The sequence below is a fragment of the Salvia splendens genome, chromosome 7 (genome assembly GCF_004379255.2).
Source record: "Salvia splendens isolate huo1 chromosome 7, SspV2, whole genome shotgun sequence".
Taxonomy (NCBI): domain Eukaryota; kingdom Viridiplantae; phylum Streptophyta; class Magnoliopsida; order Lamiales; family Lamiaceae; genus Salvia; species Salvia splendens.
The window spans coordinates 18,792,547-18,810,587 of record NC_056038.1 but is presented as its reverse complement, the minus strand read 5'-3'; positions in this window follow the sequence as shown (position 1 = coordinate 18,810,587).

Sequence of the window (18,041 nt, the reverse complement as noted above, 5' to 3'; positions counted from 1 at the left end):
AATGTGAGACCTACTTAATTAACAGCAGCATATTCAAAACAACATGGAAGCCAATAATGTCTTGGTCCACGAGTTGCGAGATGCTCAGCAAGAATAGAAAGACGCAATAGATATGCTAGCCAAACAGATGTCTCAAATTGCCAACTTGTTGAATGAGATGTGTGGAAACGAAGAAAGCATCCCTGCCTCTATGAAACCACCGGACAGAGCAAACATAAGTCAAATCACCTTAATATAAGGGATGAAGTATAAATGGCCAACGATGTAGATTGATGAGCGGGGGCCGACTGTGATAAGTAAGGAGGCAGAGGACAAGTCCCCATAGGAGGAAGACCATGAAACAGGGGAAACCAGAACAGGGGATGATCCGACCTTCTTGAACCTAGAAACTGAAGTGGAAAATGAAGAAGTGAGGAAAGACACTGGAGAATTTTCCAAGGGAGAACCCAGCAGGATAGTTATGCCATTTCCCTACCGTGGGGAAGTCAGGAAGAAGAAGGAAGATACAGTCGATTTCATGGAAATTTTTGGTAAGCTGGAAATCATCCTACCATTTCTACAGGCTCTGAAATTAATAAATGTGTGACCTGGGTGCATCAATAAATGTGTTACCTCTTTCGCTTTACAAGAAATTGGTAGGAGTAAGGTTAGTTGATACAAAGGTAGTGATCTAATTGGTTGATAGGTCATGCATAAGCCCGGAAGTTGTGTTAGAAAATTTGGTAGTTAAGGTGCATGATTTCCTATATCCTACTAATTTCCATGTGATTAAGATGAGTGAACATGAGTCTACTGAGTCTAGAGGAGTGCTGTTAGGTTGACCATTTCTACGCACAATTAAGACTATAATTGATGTTTCCCATGGAACAATTTGATTGGACTATCATGGGGAGAAATTCACTTTCAACATTGATGAGTGTCACGACCGCCCTTACTAAAGATAGTAAAGACGGAGAAATCGTGACTAGGGAAGGGACTAAGGAAAGGGGAAGAAGAAGGGGAAAACAATGAAAGACAACATCTTAAACAAAGCTTCAAAAGAAAAGTTTTAATCGATTAAACAATTAAGCAGCGGGTTAATATCTCAAGGTAATTAATGTCATAAAGTAGTGTAGAGCAAAATGAAAGACTTTATCAAGAACGATTCGAAACAAGGCAGTGGAATAAAGGTGTCTAGAGAGTCATAGGGAGACGCCTATGTATGAAGACACGATGCATCCGGAATTCCTTAAGGCTCGACTCAACATCCGGCGCAACATCACCGCTCAACCTGCACATAAAGAAAACATATGCAGGGCTGAGTACTTGACATACTCAGTGGACACACGCCAAAATATTTGATAAAAGTTATGTCATCCATACCATAGTGAACTCGAGTTTTAAAATTTTAGAAAAGAATATCATCGAGTATCAGAAAACATTTTCGTAGACTGGCCAGTCAAAACAATCACCCCACTTTCTCATCAATCAAACAATCACATCTTCTTACCATAGTGCGACGAAAGTGTGGCCACACTATTCGCCCACGAGACCGGCCGACTAGCAAAGACGGATCCTGATCCCACCTGTGTACACAGCCTGATAGGGTTTGCGGCCCTACTCAGACATGAATTCGTTTCACACATAGCCCTATAGCCTAACGGAGCAAGCTCAAACGAACTATGCATCAGGCAATAATCTCAACATCAAAACAATCATGGCATGACATAACACTTTAAACCACCCTTATATCTCCAATATCATAATTTTGAAACGTAAAAGAGTTTTAGTAAAGAAAGCCCACCTCGATTGCTTACAAACACGGTTCACAACTTTATTGAAATCCTTGCTCTTCGTACCCACGTACGCACAACAACCCTTATCAACATCATTACCACATAATACAATACAATCAGTTTTCTATCAACACATTACTCATGCATACACTATGTTCCTTTCATCGTTTTCTCATATTGTCCATCCCAACGTTCACCATCATAAATGATACGAACCCATTGGCATACATCATGTATTTCATTCAAAACTTGCCAACAAGACTATTTCAATCAAGACATGAATCTGGCAGAATAACGTAATCATTTTGTAAAAATCATTAAAAATCCATCCGATATCATTTGAAGCTAAAATTTGGTCACCACACATTAGACACATCAAGATTCATCCAGTTAAAAATCCACACCAAAATCACATCTTTAGGTCGGTCAAAAACAAAAACGAAACTCACTGGACGAGAATACAAATTCTGGCAGGACTGCGCAGTTCAATTGAAAAATTCGTTAAAAAATCATCTTTCATCAAAAGAGGCTGAAATTTTGACACAACACAGAAGACACTTAAAATTTCACTCAGTTACAAATTCGGGCCAAAATAAGATCGTTTGGTCAGCCAAACAGTCGTCGGAACCTACAGTCCGAACACCATAGTTTTCAGGCTCAACATTTACAAACTAGGGTTTGTCTATCATTCATCCACACATACATATTCATGCTTTCAACACATATTCCCGCTTCAAAAACGACATCACAACCATGTTCTCCTATTTACACATAACATTCACCAATGAATCATCCACAAACTCACACACACACATACATACACGCACATACACATACTTTCTCATGCAAACATCATTCCCAACCGATTAACTTTTAGATCTACGATTTATACACTCACTGTATGCATGAGGGGATCAAGAAACATGGAGTCAATGGTAAGAAGGAGAAAGATGAATCAAAGTATACCTTTCTCTTGAAAAACAATCGGTAGGAATGACGAATGATGCGATTCTTCGATGAATCTTGAATTTCCAAGTCCACAATGATGCAAGAATAAGGAATTGGTGAAAGATTGGTGGAGAAGGAGAGGAAGAGAGAGACGTGTGGTATGGAGAGAAGAGGGAGGCGAAAATATGAGGGCTAGGGTTAGGGTTCTTTTAATTTATAGTCTAAGATAAATTCCAAAATTAAATAAAACAATAAAAATTGTGGAAGAATAAAATAGAGGTCAATGAATAAATCCCACCATTACAAGGAAAATAGGCATGTAGTATGTGGGGAGTAATTTTCAAAAATTCCAATTTAATTAGCATAGATATTTATTTGGTATTTACTTAGAGAGAAAGATACTCACAAAATATGTAAAAAGATATTGAATATCTCATAAATAAGGTAACAAAATAATTCAAGCATCTCCAAGTGGGGAAATAAAGAGGGGCGTGTATAATGAGAAAAATCAAGGAAAAAAATACTTAAATCCTTAAATCAAATAGGAATAGGATTTAAATTTGATAATTTCTTGTAGGAAAAGACTCCCACAAAATAGGTAACAAATAAATTAATCCCACAAGTAGTTGAAAGGCATATGAGTGAAAATTATGAGGTTTAAGGGAAAGAAAGAATCAAATCATAACTAACATAGGATATGGAGAGATTTGGCATGATATGGTAAGATTTAGTTGGACTTTAATTCAAGGAAAGAGATAAACAAGATAGCAATTAAATCTACAAATATAATTGCTTCTCCTAATTAATAGGAGATTTCAAAAATCTCAACGGATGGCCAGGGGTCGAAAATCATTTAGAATAGCATAGGGATAATTTGGTTTGGATTTAATTTGGATAAATATCCCAAAGCAATTAATTAAATCCAAGAAAGAAAGTATTATTTCCAATAAATAGGAGGGCCGAAAATTTCAAATAAAATGGCTAGAATGATTATGCATTATCCCATTCAATTTACTTCACACATTGGAAGCTTAATCACACTAACTCACATAACTCACAACAACTAATTTCAAATAATTAACTCAAACACATAGAGACTCAATTTCCACAAAAGAAATTCTCATTCGACACCTGTATTAATTAAAAAAAATAAGCCATCAAATAAAAATAATAATAAAAAAAGTAACAATTTTCCGGGGTGCTACATCCTTCCCCTCTTAACAGAAATTTCGTCCCGAAATTTGGTCGTCTCAAGAAAACAACTTGGGGTACTTTTCTTTCATCCTATTTTCTAACTCCCACGTAGCTTCCTATGTTCGCATGCTTATGTCGTAGTACTTTCACACTTTCTCACACATAGCACACATTTACAACATCATGTCACTCATGCTCATGTTCCAACATAATCGTATCATCACATTAGCATATGCACACATAACTTCCATACACATGCATACTCTTGCCAATACACCCTTATCATATCATCATCAATTCCATATTCTTTCAATAACTTAAAACATACCTCACTTTCTTGTGGTTGAGCATGATGCTTCGGATTTTGAGCCTTCGTCACACTTTTAGTCTAGGGGTACTAATCTAGACTTAATCTGAAAGAAGACACTCGGACCAGAGCGAAAGAACGAAGCTCTGATACCACTTTGTCATGACCGCCCTTACTAAGGATAGTAAAGACAGGGAAATCGTGACTAGGGAAGGGACTAAGGAGCAGGGAAGAAGAAGGGGAAAACAATGAAAGACAACATCTTAAACAATGCTTCAAAAGAAAAATTTTAATTGATTAAACAATTAAGCAACGGGTTAATATCTCAAGGTAATTAATGTTATAAAGTAGTGTAGAGCAAAACGAAAGACTTTATTAAGAACGATTCGAAACAAGGCAGCGGAATAAAGGTATCTAGAGAGTCATAGGGAGACGCATATGTATGAAGACACGAAGCATCCGGAATTCCTTAAGGCTCAACTCAACATCCGCCGCAACATCACCGCTTAACCTGCACATAAAGAAAACATATGCAGGGCTGAGTACTTGACATACTCAGTGGACACACGCGAAAATATTTGATAAAAGTTATGACATCCATACCATAGTGAATGATAAGGCTCATTTCATGCATCGGTTTGGGGGTAAAATGTATGCTACTTGATCGGTTTTATCACGCAAAATAAGTGTTAAATGTCCAGAAATGCCACTTGACCAAGGCAACAAGGCCAGACTGATCAAGAAAGTACAATAGGCGAAAAAGGCCAGAAAGCAGGGCAGTTGATTAAGGGGAGTAATCAAGCATCAAGGAGGGGGCCGTTGGCTTCCAAAAGAAGGACACATGAGGCTATGAGCTGGATGGTGTGCAGCATTCTGTTATCAAGGACAACGTTCTAGAAGGGGACAGGTGCTGATATATTAGACACAAGAACGGAGCTGAGTCACGAATCTGTTACAAAAAAACGTCGTCATTCTAGAAGGAAAGCACGTAGCAATCAATGAGTCTCTCACTCTCAGCATGAGCGAATATTCCCTGCCAAGATCGTTATCCAGCTGGAAGTCATGCCAAGCCTATAAATAGAGGATGTGCCACCACGCAAAGCAGATCCGATCCTTTACTTTTCGTCTTTAGTTTAGTTTAGTTTAGCTCTGTAGTCTAGTTCAGTTCTCTAGATAGCTTAGATAAAGTAACGCTTAGTTAGAAAGGGCGATCGAAGGAGCGCTGCAGAATACTTGATATATGTCGGCGTATTCTTAAGTTTCCCGTCAAGGATCTCCCCGGTTTTACTTGCTTTCGTATTTCCAAAGTGTTAGCTTAGTTTAAATTTCACGCTGTACTGTTCTGAGTTTTAGTTTTAATCAAAGCTGTTTTCATTTTCATCATGGTGTTTACTATTTCACGTAGTTAATTTTCATTCCAGTCTGAAATTCACTTGACCCAGTAGTTAAAATTTTCTTGATCAAGTTAGTGACTTAAATTCTGTCTAGAGTAAAAATTATTAGATAAAAACTCCCAAGTTAAAGCGTGGCAGCAGCCAACCCCCTATTCACTACTCACACACTTGATACACTAGCTTCTCTGTGGGATCGACCCCGAACTTGCCGCTTTACTGTTAAAGTAGTGCAAAATTGGGAGTTTATAAATTACATTGGTGGCGTGCGATAGCGAGATCAACTTGATCAAGTGGCAACGACATTTGCTAACTGATCCATTTGGTTCAGTTATCTCTTCCATATAACTTGAATCCAAGAGAAAGAGTTGCGATCGTTAGGCCCGCCAAAATGGCGCCGTTGCCGGGGAAGCATGGTGTTATTTTATGTTTGAGTGTAGCGCATAGGTGTATATAATTTTGTTTCCTTCTTTTCTCATTTGTTTTTTTCTTCTGTTGATGAGAAGGTATCAACGCGGTGGACACTGGAATCATCCCTTTTATACAGAGAAACGAACGCGCGTTGGAGAGTCCAGGAAGCCTGCATAGTTACCACTTGTTAAGAGCCGCGCTAGCAGTAGCAGTAGCCGCTGATCAACTGACTAGCAAAGAAGAAGGAGAGCAGAATGCGCAACCTAAACCACCAACACTTGAACAAGCAGAAGCAGAGATGGCCCTCGTCGCCGACTGAAGTGTCGCAGAGTTTGTTATGTGTTTTCGTTTGTTGTGAAAATGCGATGCTAGGTCGAGACACCAAGTCCTATGAATCCACTAGATCACTTGGTCTAGGAACTCAATGTAACAAGGAATACTCTGTCGTTGTACACACAAACTCCCCTTCAAAGATCCCTCAACCCAAATACTATAAATTAGTATAGAGAAGCAGGGGTCGATCCCACGAAGATGGATACGTAAGAAAGCATTTAGAGACTCTTCACTAAGCGGCTGCTGCCACGCAAACATGGTTGAGGTATAACTACTACTAGACCTAGGCAGGAAATATAAACGCTAGACCTAGAAAGCTGTAAACATGCTGAGATCAATCTTCATCAAGACTTCGGTGTATTAAATTCACTTCCTAGACCGTGTAAACGACTACCTAATTTTGCTAGACAGAAAACAACTAACAGTGGGGACCATGACCCAGAAATAGCAAGTACGGCAGAAGAGCTGCAAATAACTAACTGAGCATTCAACTCACAACGGCATGCATTTCTTCAACGGAATTAAACACGAAGATGAAGTAAACAGAGCACATACCCAGATTCAAACAGAATGTAAAAGTTTGGTCGTCGGAAACTTACGACAAACCGGAAATAACTCAGATCTACAAATACTAGATGAAGCGAAATGAAAACACGAAGACTAGGCATCAAAATAAACCAACTCTGCTCAGATCTCACGTCGAACGCTTAATCCACTCCGGATCCAAGCAATCCGAAACGAACAACTAGATTCCACTCCATAACTTCCGATCTAACAGATCTATTCCGATCAACTCCAATTTCCAGCAATTGCACACAACTTAGCAACAACACTAAACTTAAATCTCTGATTCAACCACCAGCAAACTCTGATCATCCAGATTCAACCATTAACCTGCATAAGTTCAGAAAACAATTGTGAAACGCATCCAACAGGAAAACTAACGCAAACTCAAGAAAATCTCGACAACCAAATCAGAAATCAACACCAACGTCATAATAGAAAATGAAACTTGCATTAAACACAGAAATATTCGGTGAAATCGGAAGGCCGAGCTTCGACCAGTGAAGCTCGGTGAAATACGAAATACGAAAGCAGTAAAGTGGAGCTTGTTTCTTCGCCCTCAACAGGATGGTGTTACAACCCAACAACAAACGTATGGAAGCTAAAGGTGAACCCAAGTGCGAAACCCTTGAATTTTTCTCTAAGAACCCAAGTGTATAGAAAAGTGAACTAGCAGCAAACTATTAGTGAGGCCTGCACCGAGAAGGTCCCTCCAGAATGCATGCATCCTTCCTTTTATAGACACGGACATAATCTTCTAGAACCTTCGTAGAAATCTCCATTCTACCCTTCAGTTCTGAGATTTACTCCGTCTTGCAATTTCTTTCACAATGTTCACTTATTCGCTAGTTTCCTCGGGCGTGTGATTGCCTCCTTCTTTTCCTGGACCTGGCGAATTTCTCCTGTACACCTGGCTTAAAACATGTGTTAGACCCAGCAAATTCACGGATTTATCCCCTAGACCTATGCATGAAATTAGCCTTATCAAACTGCTCACACTTAAACCATGCTTGTCCTCAAGCATGAAAGACAAGAAAAAGGAATAAGACGAATTTCAATGCACAATTCCCAAGTACGACTCTACATACAAGACACTAACAAAGAACAAACTCCTAGACCTAGACAACTACAGACTCATAAAAGAAAACATCACACAAAGAGAAAAACAAAACACAACAGATAAGCATGCACTAGTTTCAACTTTTAGGCGACTGTCCCCACAAGCTCAAGTTCTCTCCGATCGTTTACAGTCTTCAAATCCTTCCCCTTCCTTCTTCTACCTAAACGGTCCGTCAGTTCGTCAAGATAGCCTATTGATTTCCCAGCGGTTAGGTTCGCTCGATCACTCATGCCTCACCAGGGATGTTACGATCAAAACGCTCCAAAGTTAAAGTTACACCACTGATGCGTCGGGTTATGAGAGTTTCTCCTTTCTATCGTCTCCCTTTTTTCTATATATTTTTTTTTCATTCCTGGGTCAGGTAATTTTTACTTCCTGCCCTCAGGTAATTAATCTTCTTTTTTCCCTCCTTTTTTCTATTTTCCCCTGGACTTCGTCCAGCTTATACCTCATTTTCCTGGACTTCGTCCAACTTATACCACCAGTTCTGGACTTCGTCCAGCTTATTCCTCCATAACCCATTTTTTCTCCTTTAGACTCTACTCCCTAAGCATCAAGTGGCGGCCCATTTTTACATGTTAGCTCAAAGTGTTTAGGCTTATAACTCGCTCTTATAGTAGGGCTGCACAGCTAGGTTATCTAAGGCATTTTCTATCGTCCTTACTTCATTCGGACCGCTTTTAGTTTATTAAGGAAAAAGGCATCAAAGTTGACGTGTATCCTTTCTTCAATCGCTCTAGCTAAGGGAATTTTGCCTTATTATCTCCACTAGCTCATGCAACATACAAACACAAAAATAACCATTACACCTAAGCTATACCTAAAGACTCCAAGACATAAAAACAGACACAGTACTTACTCCCACCCCCTCCCACTTCACTCAAGCTTGTCCCCAAGCTATCCTTGTGAAGGGGGGAAAAAGGGAAGTATGAACAGCAGACATAAACATTAAACACAAACAAAACGCACAGACAAAACAAACTTCTCACACTTAGACTGAACATCGGGCTAAGTGGGAGAAGGCGCAACACAAAACCAAGGCATGCAAAAACAGAACAACCCCTTCTCACACTTAGACCAAAGATTGGGCTAAGTGTGGGAAGGTACAACACATATAAACAAAAACGAAGCATGTTGGCACACATAAACACAAACAAAAAATGAAAAAGAAAAGAAAAGACAAAGAAAAAGTTACTTGGTTTGGGGGAATCAATTCAGGGTCTGGCCCCCGCGGGAGCCAGACTTGGGCGGGGCGGACGGTTGGGTCACTTTAGCTTTCTTCTTTGCCGGAGATTCTGGCGTCTTCTTCTCTATCTCACTCGGTCTGGGGACTGTCTTCTTCACGATCATCGGTCTAGTAGAGGATGGGATAGTCAAGGGCTTCGAAGCCTGAGGGGGTTTCTGAACAGATATACTTCCTGGACCCGGTGATTTGGAACCGCTGCCAGGTCCAGAAAGCGACTTCGGTGCGTCAGGGAATCTCTCATGAAACCACTTCGTCATCATCATCATTAGTGAGACGGCTTCTACCTCCTTCCTCATTTCTTCCACTTCAATCTGGGCTCCTGCCTCCATACTTGCTTTTACGTCCACCACATCCGGCTCCTGTTTCGCCTGCGCCTCTGTCTTGCCAACATTGTAAAAACATACCTCATTTCCATGCGTGATTAGCAGCCCCTTGTTGAAGAAGTAATCCATATTGAAAACCTCCAGGGGCAGACACATTTCCATATCTCGGCAAGCTTTGTTGATCTTCATGATCACGTTGCCCTGCAGATAAGCACCTAGGAGATGGCATGTGTATAGGTGCCTGGAAGGGTTGGCAGTTACTTGGTGACAAGCGTGGGCAAGCCAATAGCCTAGATGGACACGGACCCCCTTGGCCATACACCAAGTAAAATAAAGGTCGGGGGTTGTCAAGGCGTTGTTGGCGGTGCCCATCAGGTTATAGCTAATGAACGTCTGGGCAAATCGCAGGATTCTGTCCTCGATGTGGTGGGCTTTCGAAAAGTTGGTTTTAAACTGACCTACCCTTGGGTGGGTAACAAACTCCCAAGCACTCTGCGTCTTGAAACCAGGTGAGAAATTAGGTGGACCTACCATTCTCTCGTTCCACAAACCTTCGTCATCCTGTGAACGTGTCAGCAAACCCATCCGGAGAGTCCACTCTCTGATGCTCATCTCGTGCTCTTCATTGAAGAGGCGAAAGTTAATGGAGTCAGCATCCAAGTTAGTGGTGGACTTAAACCGGATGGTCGAAAAGAGTTCCCGTGCTAAAGCTATCAGTATCTCAAAGGTGGTGTGCTTGAGCAGCCAGTCAAAACCGATTGCATCTATGTATTCCCGAAATTCGTCGTTGGACGCAATCTCCTTGAGCTCTTCTGGGTCATACATCTTCACGGACTTAGCATACTTTCCCACGGCACTCTTCTCTTTGTACGTCGCTGCACGTTTTGGGTCAGTGAACTTTCTCACCGCGTCCAGTAATTCCTTGGTAATCCAGATTTTTGTAGGCTCAAAATTGAGCTCCTCTTCTTGTTCATCTTTGGAGTCTCTGGACCCAGCAGCGTATGGTACCTTAGCAGGTGGAGGAAGAGAGGGTTCAACGGACTTCCCTTTTGCTTTCTTGGTCGAGGAAGGAACAACTTGTTTTCCCTTCCTCTTTCTCTCGGTCGCGTGGCGGCTTTCCTTCTCTTCGCTCTCTCCACTGCTAGGTTTGGGAGAGTTGTCTTTTTCCTCCGCTGCGGCCTCTTGACCCAACGCTTCCCTTCCCGTATCATCAACTTCATCTAACAAGCTCCGGCGGGCTCGTCTACGGGCATCCCTTGCATTTACCGGTGAAATTGTCCCCTCTAGGACATCTATCAAATCCACGATTAACTTTACCCTGTCACCAACAGGGTCTTGTACATTTTCAGAGTCGAGGGCTTCTCCCTCCTCAGTCAACAAAGGGGTTGCCCCCGTGATGTAAATAGGGGTTTCCACCCCAACCGAACCTTCCTCATCATGGGTCTCAGTACCCACAGCTCTTTCGGGGGTCTTCCCCTCACTTACGTTCTCAGAGACATGGGCCTCACTGCCCCCAAATACTTCCAGGGTTTCCCCCTCCACAGCCTTCTCGGAAATTAGGGCTTCGTCGCCCTCTGTCTGCTCTAGGGTTCTTTCCTCCAAAACACTCTCACAAACACCAAGGATCTCCCCCTCTTCGAACTTCTCACCAACAGGGGTTTCCCCCTCAACGAACGAATCTAACCTCGGGTCGCTTCCACCCAACAGTTCCAACCCCACTGCCAGATCTGCCTCCTCTCCTCGTATTTCTGCGGTGGTTGTTTCTGCGACAGCGGTGGCGGGTTCTGCAACGGCATGAACGACCTCTGGTTGGGGTGGTGAAGCCTCTGAAACTTTTGGTGGTGGTGGTGCGGCAGATGTTGAAACGGCTGGTGTGGTTTTTCCCATCGTGGCGGCGAACATGGCGAACGCCTTCATCGCCTCCTCTGGCCCCCCAAGCTTCTGTAATAGGTCGGCCATGAAAGCCGCCGCGTTAGATTCGGCGGTTCCAGAGGTGCTTCCTGTGTCCTTTGTATTGTCCATGGCAGATTCTGTAGAATTTTAAGAAAAATAGCGTTTGATAGAGAAATTAGGGAATTTTTTGTAGAGAGAGTGAATATGATGTGGGAAATAAAAGCTAAAGCACGGTTATAGCCTGTGAGTATGGGAGAGGACGGTTTGCAGGCAGTTGCAAGTGTGATGCTAGCAACCGTACGCCTCCTCATAAAGTTACCTTTTAAAATTCGAACCGGTGCTAACTACCTCCAAAATTTTACTCCTCAACTCCCTGCCCCATGTGAATATCTCTGCAATACCATACTTAGAAAAACATCAAACTAAAAATTAAACGCCAGACTCCCAGGTCAAGGATATGACAGTATAAAAATTCCCCTAAGGAGTCTGGTATTCCGACAAATATTTTTGGAAGATTATTTTTTTTCTGATTTGTTTGGGTTTTCTTGATTTAAAGAAAGCGATTAAATATTTACAAATTTTGTTTCCAAGACCCCTCAAGATTCCCTAGGTCAAGGTATATATAAAACCTTCTTAGTCACCTGACCCAGGAATTCTCTGAGAACACTTCCTTCCCATACCGGTTAGGCGATATCAGGGAGTGTGCGTAGCGGCACATCGTCCACTACACACATCTCCGAGTTATCCCTAAATACCTTCACCCTATGACCATTGACAAGAAAAGGGGTAGAGTTTGAAGCACTTCCCTGGATCTCTACTGCTCCATTTGCACGAAGACTCACAACAGTGTACGGTCCAGTCCATTTGGACTTCAGCTTACCAGGCATTAACTTGAGCCGGGATTGGAATAGGAGAACTTTCTGCCTAACTTGCAGTTCCTTGGTCCGGAGATTCTTGTCATGCCAGAGTCTCATCTTTTCTTTGTACCACATTGCCGATTCATATGACTCTAGCCTTAGCTCTTCCAACTCCTGTAGCTGCAATTTTCTCTCTTCTTCACAGGATTGGGGTCTCATGTTGATCTCTTTGACCGCCCAATATGCTCGGTGTTCTACTCCCACGGGCAAGTGGCACATTTTGCCAAACACAAGGCTGTAGGGTGACATCCCAATAGGCGTCTTGTATGTTGTCCTGTAAGCCCATAGTGCATCTCCAAGCCTCTTGCTCCAGTCCTTCCTAGACGGATTAACCGTCTTCTCCAGTATCGCCTTTATCTCCCTGTTGGAGACCTCCGCTTGCTCATTTGATTGAGGATGGTACGGTGTGGAAAGGCGGTGGTGAACTCCGTACTTTCTCATTAGAGCTTCAATAGTCCGGTTACGGAAATGCGTCCCATTATCAGATATTATCGCTCTGGGCACTCCGTACCTGTTAAAGATATTAGCTCTAAGAAATTTCGCTACCTCTTTAGCTTCACAAGATGTGGTCGCTTTGGCCTCTATCCATTTCGAAACATAATCAACTGCCACAAGTATGTATGTATTCCCGTATGAAGACGGAAATGGACCCATGAAGTCCATCCCCCAGACATCGAAGATCTCACAGACAATCACTGGGACTTGAGGCATTTCGTCTCTCCTGGAGATTCCCCCTGTCTGTTGACACCTTCACAATTCTGACAGAACTCGAATGCATCCTTGTGCAATGTAGGCCAGTAAAAACCGCTATCTAACACCTTCCTTGCAGTTTTCCTAGATCCAAAATGACCTCCACATGCTAGGGCATGGCAATGATTCAGTACATCCCTCTGTTCCCACTCCGGGATACACCTCCGGATTACTTGGTCAGCTCCCATTTTCCACAAATATGGGTCGTCCCAAAAATAATACTTGGCTTCGCTTTTAAGCTTCATCCTCTGGGCCCGGGAAATTTCCTGTGAACTGGGCACCTCTCCAGTAACCAAGTAATTTGCCAGGTCTGCGAACCATGGCTCATTGTTTATACGACATTTTCCTTTCTCAGAATCTCCTGGACTTGTTAACGCCATGATCTCTTCCCAACTGATAGGTCTAGGAAATTCTTTCATATAGTACAAATGTTCCTCGGGGAATGTATCTGATATTGCTTCCTTGGTCTCCCCTTGAAAGATGCGACTCAGGTGATCAGCCACCTTGTTCTCAGTTCCTTTCTTGTCCTTAACCTCCCAATCAAATTCTTGTAGCAGTAATACCCAACGGATTAATCTTGGTTTGGACTCCTTCTTCGCCAGCAGGTACTTAATAGCTGCGTGGTCTGTGAACACTATCACCTTCGACCCTAGCAAGTACGGGCGAAACTTCTCAAATGAGTATACTACCGCCAGCATCTCTTTTTCAGTGGTGTCGCAGTTCTTCTGGGCTTGATTTAGCGTTTTCGAAGCATAGAAAATCATGTAGCTTTTTCCATCCACTCTTTGACCTAGCACTGCTCCCACTGCGTAGTCACTTGCGTCGCACATTATTTCAAACGGCAAACTCCAAACCGGTGCTCTGATAATGGGAGCAGAAACTAATCTATCCTTCAACAACTGAAAAGCTTTCTTGCACTCCTCATCGAATACAAAATCAACATCGTTATGTAACAAGTGAGTGAGTGGTTGAGCAATCCTTGCGAAATCCTTTATAAACCTCCTATAGAATCCTGCGTGCCCTAGGAATCCTCTCACTTCTTTCTGATTTGTCGGGTAAGGAAGTTTTGAGATAACATCGATTTTTGCTTGATCTACCTGTATGCCTCTTTCTGATACCACATGCCCTAGGACAATTCCCTCAGGGACCATAAAGTGGCATTTCTCAAAATTCAAAACCAAATGCTTTTCCTGGTACCTCATCAGCACTATATCCAAACTTGTCAAACATGAGTCAAATGAATTCACGTACACAGTGAAGTCATTCATAAAAATCTCGATGCAATCCTCCAGTAGGTCCGAGAAGATACTCATCATACACCGCTGAAAAGTGCCTGGCGCATTGCACAGACCAAATGGCATTCTTCTGTAAGCTTACGTTTCAAAGGGACGCGTGAAAGTTGTCTTCTCCTGGTCATCGGGATCCACGTAGATTTGAAAATACCCACTATATTCATCCAGGAAACAGAAATATTGCTTTCCTGCCAACCTCTCCAACATTTGGTCAATGAAAGGTAACGGGAAGTGATCCTTCTTAGTAGCCTCGTTCAGCTTCCGGTAGTCAATACACATCCTCCACCCAGTAACAAGTCGAGTGGGGACCAACTCATTCTTATCATTCTTGACCACCTGTATTCCCGACTTCTTTGGTACCATAGGTACTAGACTAGCCCATTCACTCTCTGGTATGGAATAAATGATTCCTAGGGATAGTATCTTTAATACTTCCTTCAGCACCTCTTCCCTCATGTTCAGATTCAACTTGCGTTGCGGGTCCCTACAGGCTTTTGCTTCTTCTTCTAGCCTAATATGATAAATGCACAGATCTAGACTGATTCCTACCAACTCAGATAGTGTCCACCCAATAGCCTTCTTGTTCCTCCGAATTACCTTGTACAATTCCTCTTCTTGTCTCTCGGTCAAGCTGCTGTTACTAATCACCGGGAAATTTTTATTCTCCTCTAGATACGCATACTTGAGCCCAGTTGGAAGTGTTTTCAACTCTTTCTTGGGGACATCCTTTTCCTGGGGTAAGGGATTTTTCTCTGTCGACTCAGTTGTTATTCCCTTCGTAGACTCAGTAGAACCTTCCATGCTTGCCACATAAGGTGTCCTCCTTGATCTAGCTAGCTCCGGGTTCGTGCAGAATTCCAGAATCGCTTCAGCTAGTTCATCATCTGATAACTCACTCGTCTTCATGGCTTCACACCAACTGACTGCTTCTCTATCAATGGCATGACTCATCTCGGAATTCTCAATCTGTACCTGCATTAATTCTGTCTCAAGATACTCCTGGACCAAGGGGTTAATAACATCTATAGCATGCAAATTTTCAACGTCAAGAGGTTTCTTCATTGACTCATCGATGCTGAATGTATATTTCTCCCCATTGTAATCAATGCAGATTGTGCCATCAAAGACATCAATGATAGTCTTAGCGGTACGTAGGAAAGGTCTCCCTAAAAGTACTCCGCCAGACTCTGCAGACTCACTATCACTCATTTTAATCACATGAAAATCAGCTGGGTACAAGAAGTCATGTACCTTTACTATCACGTTCTTAAGCACTCTCTCAGGACAAATGCATGACCTGTCTGCCAATTGGATCACAACTTTCGTGTCCACCATGCCTACCCCTACTAACTTCTTGTATATAGACAGTGGTAACACATTTATGGATGCACCCAAGTCACACATAGCATGCTCGATTTTTACATCACCAATAGAGATGGGCAAAGTAAACATACCTGGGTCATTGCGTTTCGATGGCATCCTCCTCTTTTGAATCACCGCGGAGACGTTCTTGCCTATCAAAATTTTTCCACTGGGTCTAGCCTTCCCAGCTATAAATTCCTTGATGAACTTGCTAAACACCGGCAATTTCAAAGCCTGTAAGATTGGTAGATTAATCTCCAGCTTCCCAAAAATATCCATGAAATCTACCGGCTATTCCTTCTTCTTCTTGGCTTCCCCCCGATTTGGGAAAGGTTTCACTCGCTTCCTTGCTCCTGTAGAACTTTCAGCCGAGAACTCTCCAGTTTCCTCCCCTATTGCCTCGTTCTCCAACTCCGGCTCTGGAACGAGGAAGAATGGTTCAGTTGACCTAGGCAAGGATCTCTCCAATTCTCGTGCCTTAAGGTCATCCTTGAGCAAAGAATTATCGCCCTCCAAGTTCCTGTTGCCTTTCTTGGGATCTGTCGCTTCCTTCCTTCTTACCACTGGCCCATCATATCCTCTCCCGGATCTCAAGGTAATCTGACTTATATTCTCTCTATCAGGTGGCCTTACTGAGGCGGGAATTTTTCCTTCGTTTCCCCTCATATCACTCAAAGAGGTGGGTATCTGGGATAATTGCTTTGCCAGCATATCCATTGCTGTCTTTTGCTCCTGCTGAGCGTCTTAAAGCTTGTGCACTACGTCATTGTTTGATTGCAGGTTGTTTTGCATATGTTGCTGAGAACTGACGAGGTCGTGCACCATATCATCGATACTCTTTGGTGGCTTTGGTGGCTGACTGGGCCCTGGCCCCATACTCAGAGTCGGTCCACTCACTTGATTCTGATGAGCGTTTCCTTGACCTCCTGAAGAGTTGTTGTACTGATTTCCTGGACCCTGGTAATTATTTTGAAAATTTCTTTGGTGCGGTGGTACATAAGAGTTCCCTTGATTGTTCTGATTTCACTTCCCCAGCTCGAGTGGTCTTCTTAGTTCCGATTGATCCAGTTGCCCTGCCCGTCTTGGTTCCTTCCTGACCAGTTACCTTGTCTCTCGGGCTGAGGTGCAAACTGCTGATTCTGTTGTGGTGCTGGCTGGTTCTGTTTGTTGTCGGTCCATCTGAAATTTGGATGGTTCCTCTAGGGTGCACCTCTCTGTCTCCCTGAATTCCAGCTCCCGTCGGGATTCCAACTTCCCATTCCATTGACTTGGGACTGATAATCTCCTTCCTGGGTCCCGTAATATTGTTGAATTTGATTATCTCCTGGACCAGAAGATTTCTCCTTCCCTTGTGAAGCTAGTAGAATTGTCTTTTCAATCGCGTTCAAAAGAGCCTTCTCGAGCCTGTCAATCCTTGCTTCTACTTTATCATCTTCTTGCTCTCATATGGCATTCACCGATCCTCTCCTCACTGCATTCCTAGGGTTATCGTACGCCTTCCTAGCGTCGATCAACTTCCCTAGGATTTTCTTGCTTCACTTTTCCTCTTTCTTGTGAAATTCCCCCCACTCGAGGAATTCATTAAGTCCTTCGACTCAGGAGTCGCCCCTTCGTAAAACAACGAGTAGGTCTCTACCTCTATTATTCGGTGATTCGGGCATGCATCCAACAACCCCTTGAATCTCGACCAATACTGACTCAAAGATAACCATGTGCGGATAGAATCCGGGGGCAACCTCAATAACCACGTGTTGGCTTCCCCCTTCAAGGCAAACGGAATTGCACGTAGGCGATAATCCTCCTCTGTTGCATCATTCGGCCTCTTCTGAATACCACACAACTTACTGAATTCATTTAAGAACTCGTACGGACACTCATTTCTACGACCAGAGAACGTTGGAAAGATGCCGAGTACGTTTGTCTTGATCTCAATAGTCCTCTGGCGTGGATTCATCACTATAGCTTGAGCTGGTTCTCCATCTAAATGGGCGGTTAACGAACCGATCTCTGGATCTGAATCTACTACTTGCGCCATGACTACTTCCTCTGTTTCTGACTCTGTTTCCGATTCTGTTGGTGACTTGGGATCCTCCCTTCCGGATGAACTCCAATCCTCTTCACTTTCCGAACCGAACGGAAATGGATCTCCCGTAGATAACCCTGATCTGGTGGTGAGCGTGGATGCTGTATCCTTGATCTGCCAAATAAATCTATC